General features: G+C 44.8%; 1 pseudogene; it reads left to right on the top strand.

Moving 5' to 3' along the window:
• Window positions 1-4,485, top strand: part of LOC119329620 — an 8,282-nt pseudogene extending 3,797 nt beyond the window's left edge.
• Window positions 4,486-5,839: the final 1,354 nt, after the last annotated feature.

Here is a 5,839-nt window from a genome sequence, read left to right as displayed (position 1 = left end):
AACATGTCACACCTACCTTATTTTGATCATCCCGACTTTGTCATGCCACTGGAGAAACCTGATGCGGCCCAGGGGCTCTGTCAGAACATCAGCAAGCTGCTCCTCAGTCCCGATGAACTCGACAGCGATTTTCTGCTCCTACGCACTGACGGATGAAGTGGTAGCGGAAGTTGATGTGCTTGCTGTCGTCATGGAGCACCGGGTTTTTGCAGAGGGAAATGGCGGACTTGTTGTCCACCCGAAAAGTTGGTGTAGTGATCCCCTTGCCGGTGATGTCGGCGGGCAAACGAGCCTGATAAATGCCCCTGCAGGCGGCCATCGTGGTTGTGATGTACTCAGCTTCGCATGAAGAGAGGGCCACCGCCTTCTGCTTCTGCGATTTTCGGCTGATGGGGCTGTCGCCGAGGAAGAACAGGGCTGCCGCCGTGCTCTTGCGGTCATCGGCGTCCCCGGCCATGTCGCCGTTGCTAGAGCCGCAACGGCATGCTTCACCAGAGCGTCCCGGAGGAGAATGGCAGCCGAGATCACGTGCCCCGGCTACGTACTTGCGGATGTGCTTGACCGCTGCCAGGTGTTCGACAGTGGGTGCTTCCATGAAGCTGCTCATATAGCCCACAGCGTAGGCGATGTCAGGTCGGGTGTGAACAAGGTATCACAGGCTGCCGAAGATGCTTCGGTACTCGGCGTCCTTTGGTGCTTCAGCGCTCGTCTTGCTCAGCTTCAGGTGGGCCTCCATCGGCGTCTGAAAGATGTTGCACCCCGTCATCCTGCCCTTATTGTGCGGACTGGACGATCGTCACACCGCTGGCGTCCTGGATCACCTTGATGCCGAGGAAGTAGGAGAGCAGTCCAAGATAGCTCATCTGGAACACTGCCTGCATCTCAGCCTTGAATTGACCAATTTCGCTGCGTCAGCATCAGGATTTTAATGTCTCCTAAATTTTAGAACTTTTCTCTTGAGTTGATGAATGATAATGTTTGGTCTGTGACATGATATGAGCAGGTACAGGATATGAGAACCTTCCAAATGAATGCGATGTATATCCTCCCTATACGAGTGTTGATGGATTGGAAGTGGGTCCAGCGGTAAGTTGATTTTCTGGTTGTCAATAATTTCCGTGATGTCTTCCTTTTCTCAGTTTGACATTTTTGAAGGTTATGTACAACGAGGAACCTTCCATGATGTACCATGGTGGCTATGGTTATGACCCTTATGCTCATTATTCTCCTATCTCGACACCAGTACCGGCTGGTGTTAGTGGAGATGGTCAGCTCTACTCTCCTCAGCAGTTCTCCTCGGCTCCTTACTACCAGCAACCATTACAGCCTGACATGCCATATTTAGGCTCTCCTACTCCCGTATCACAGGGTGAGACAATGATGCCAATTGACCCAACACAAAGTGCTTTTATCGCTGACACTCTGAGTCCAAACAGCTTCCTTTTTGGACCAAGACCAGGTTATTGCCTATCTCATCCTTTGTTAAAATATGATAATTTAAGTTCCATCCTTAGGTGCGACTATAACTTTGTTCCTTGAAATGCTATTTTGCAGAATGGTTTAGATCGTCACAAGGAACTGGTTCGTTTCTATCACCTGCAACTTCACCTCAACCTTTTGGTGATGTTTCAGGGGCATTCGGACAAAGCAACTTTCCTATGGCTTCTGGGATGGTATTCTTTTCACATGCTATGTCTTGTTACTTATAATAACAACACTTTAGATACTTAAGAAATCAGAAAAAACTATCTGCACTTATTTGTAAGAAGCACCCCCCAACACACGACAAACCTACTATCTGATTGGTTACCCTCTTTCTGTCCACGTTTAGAACTTATCTTTTTTTCTTCTTGCAGCGAGTTTAGGCCTTATCACAGCACACTGAGAGGGGGTGTTGAAGTATGTGTGGATTGCCCAACCTTTCATCAGTTTTTGGGCTTTTGGTTCTATTGGTTGACGTGTGAAACTTTTTTTAAGGCCTAATCATGGAGAGAAAGTGTTAATCAATTTTCTATCGAAATAGCGAAAACCCGAGACATGAACCCAAGACCTTATTAGGTTTCGTGCACCACAACCAGTAGAACCAAAACCCCAAACCAATGGAGAAAGTTGGGCAATCCACATATACTTTAACAATAACGTGACGTTTTAACCCCTAATTCTCTCATTCATGCTTCTCACATTTACCATAAAATTCAAAGTTTAAAGCCTTTTACCTAAACATTTTTGTTGAAGAGTTTGACACAATCACTTCCAATCTGCCATATCACGATGACCACAAAAACATGACCAAATCCTGTAATAAATTAGCCTCTGGTACTGCCAAAGATGTGTCTAGCTGCAATTCAGCTCAATCTGTGGAACGGATTCACCACCATATGGCTGACCGGCGATCACTGGCGATTCCTGCTTCCAAATGCAATCAGCCATCAGTGCTGGATGGCGGCGTACACACTAGCTATTTAGGATGATGACCTGTTCTTTCTGTGCTTATGCATATGATAATTTGACAAGAACACTATTATTGATTATAACGAGACAAGATCAAATATCGTTATTACTAGGATCTAATACTTCGGTTTGTTCCCAATTTCAGATGCCCCCTCAGCAGAAGTCCTTCTATGGTTTTGGAACCCCTAGTGACTCTTACGGAAGAAGGTTCTCTCATCGTGGGAGTTTCCCACATGCCACTAATTATGGCAGTCCTTTCCCTGGCTATGGCCTGAATGGTAGAAGTTTGAATCCAGTTGACAAAGAGCGCAGGAGAGGGAGGGGTAATGCTTTGTTATGCAGCTTTGTTGGTTCACTTGATTTCCTCAATGAGCAAAGCCGTGGTCCACGTTCCACCAGGCCTAAGAAGCAACGAGAGGATAACAGTAAAGATGAGAAGTCTTCTGCTGGACTTGACCAGGGGTCATACAACAGGACTGATTTTGTTACAGAGTACAAAAATGCTAGATTTTTTATCATAAAATCATACAGCGAAGATAATGTGCACAAGAGCATCAAATATGGTGTTTGGGCTAGCACCACAAATGGAAACAAGAAACTAGACGGGGCCTATCATGAAGTAAAGAAGGAAGAACACTGTCCCATTTTTCTGTTGTTTTCGGTAATTAAGGCCTTATCCTGTTTCTCAATTAGTGCTTTCTCAGGCTCTCATGTTTGTTTGCTTGCATTTATATTCCTCGCTGAGAATTGAAAAGTGGACCAATATGTGCAGGTGAACGCTAGCGCACAGTTCTGCGGTGTTGCGGAGATGACTGGACCAGTGAATTTTGAGAAGAGTGTGGACTACTGGCAGCAAGATAAGTGGACTGGACAGTTCCCTGTTAATTGGCACATACTGAAGGATGTTCCAAATAATCTCTTCCGCCATATAATTCTTGAAAACAATGAGCACAAGCCGGTAACCAACAGCCGGGACACACAAGAGGTACAATGCTTTTGAATAGCTTTTCATTTGTTACTTGATTTGCACATTTGTTGTCCTTGAAGTACCGCTATTTATTTCATAGTGATATCACCCATCAAATTATTATGATATAGCCTAACATGGTTTCGTAGGAGGTACTAATATTTGATATCAGTAAGTACTTACATCGGAATGCTCTGTCTTAGACTATTTAGTGTGGCGCTAATACACTTTGGAGTTTTATTGTAGGTGAAACTGGAACAAGGACAGGAGATGCTGAAAATCTTCAAGGACCATGAGGAGGATGCGTCGATCCTCGATGACTTTAACTTTTACGAGGACGTGAGAAAGCCCTGCTGGAGAATAAGGCAAGGCTGTATCAGCAACAACAGATATCCAGCTCCACTGTTGCTGAGCCCAAGAAGCCGTCGACTGTACCAACTGACCTGGTGGGTCATATCGCCAAGAATTGTAGCTTTCTTGAGCCCAAGAAGCCCTTGACTGTACCCACTGACATGGTGGGTCATATCACCAAGACTTTTGCACAGGCTGTTCGGCTTGGCAAGGCCAAGAGTGTGAGCCCTCTGGGCAAGAAAGGCCCTGCTGGGGATTTATCTGTTGCTGCGAAGCCTGTCGAGGTCAGAGAGAGCGACTAGAGCAGTTGAAGTGAGATTTGGCTTTCCTCGAAATTTAATCCATGTGCTTCCTCATCAAAATGCTGGGGTGTATAAAGAAAAACACAGGTGAAGATGATGGCCTCGGTAGTTTCTTGCATAGTCTCTTTTGTCTTAATTTCCTTTGCTTTATTATATATTCGAGTATGATTATTCCTAGTTGGTAGGCTTAAGGTAGAGAGCTGCAGTTTTGTTAAATTTTCCTTTTCTTGTTACTTATTGATGGTGCAATTCTGAACAAGATACATCTACCTGTGCACCAGTGTATATGTAATAAGCAATACAATGGGAATCCTATAGGGCCAACTCTTTCTCCATGGTTCCTCATGGAATTGCTCATTCCGAAATGGCAAAATAGCATTCTTTTGTCCCTTGGAAATCTTGCGAAATTCAATCCGGACTTAATTTTCAAGGGACTTTGGACTTCATTGGTACTGAAGAAATTGTATGCATAGTTGGGCTGGATCGGGGATATGGCACACTTGCGTTGCTGCAGGTGGTGTCGCAGCCCAGCAACCCTATCGCACTCAGAACCACTGCTCCACCGGGGAGAAATCATCAGTTGTTGAAGGATTGGACAGAGTGCCCTAAGCCAGTAAAGAGGCGAAAGGGAAGATGTTGCTAAAAGTATGAAAAATAACTCTATTTTTTGGGAGTCAAGGAGAAGATGTTGCTAAAAGTATGCAAAAAGAAGTCTATTTTTTGGGACTTGGAGTACCGGGAAGTCCTCTGTACACCACATTACCTTGATGTCATGTACTCCCTCCGTTTCTAAATATTTAATCTTTTTAGAGATTTCAAATGGACACCACATAGGGATGTATATAGACATATTTTAGAGTATAGATTCACTCATTTTGTTCCGTATGTAGTCACTTGTTGAAATCTCTAGAAAGACAAATATTTAGGAACAGAGGGAGTATATTATAAAGAATGTCTGCGAGAATTTGCTTGGTACACTTTTCGAGATGCCACAAAAGAGTAAAGATGGGCTGAGGGTGAGACAAGACTTGAAAGACATCAGTAATGAGGACGAGCTTCACACCGGAGGCCCTAAAAACAAGGAGACATGCAAGGGCAAGGCTAAGGAAGCAGACAAGAGCAAAAGTGTTTTGAAAACCAAGGATAATTATTGCCCTTCCCGCGTTTACTTCACCCTCGACGAGAATGAGCTCGCTCAAGTTTTTGAGTGACTCGACGGTATCATCCGCAGGTATCTAGATACAAAAAACAAAACAAAGAGGTTCAACGGGATGAAGGCCCATGATTGTCATATGATGATGACGTAGCTACTTCCGGTTGCACTAGGGATAAGGGCATCTCCAACGACAACCCGCAAATTTTCTTCTGCATCCGTCTGTTGATAGGGGGCCAGTCTGCGGACATGGATACAGGAGACCGCCATCCAACCGTAGCTGCATACATTTTGACAACAGTTCAAACCAATCGACGAAATTTGTGCAAACACGGCCGAATTTCATATAAACACGACATATTTCATATAAGCATGATAAATTTCATTACATTTACATCAACTACGGTGCTAGTCCGGCTCTGAAGGTATAATTAATACCTAATCTAATTGGTCGCCGGCGCCCGATCCCCTATCCGACCATGAGCCCCGATAATAGAAGCTTTTCCTTTTCCAACTTCAACTCGGCGCTCTCCAGCTCCGCATCTGTAACCTTCGCCTCCGGATCCCCGGGAACTAAAGTTGTCTGCCTCCACGTCACCACCAAGCGACTAATCG

The sequence above is a fragment of the Triticum dicoccoides genome, chromosome 7A, assembly GCF_002162155.2.
Source record: "Triticum dicoccoides isolate Atlit2015 ecotype Zavitan chromosome 7A, WEW_v2.0, whole genome shotgun sequence".
In the NCBI taxonomy this organism is placed as follows: Eukaryota; Viridiplantae; Streptophyta; class Magnoliopsida; order Poales; family Poaceae; genus Triticum; species Triticum dicoccoides.
Note: the sequence above shows the minus strand (reverse complement) of the source record. Positions and strands in the feature narration are given on the sequence as shown.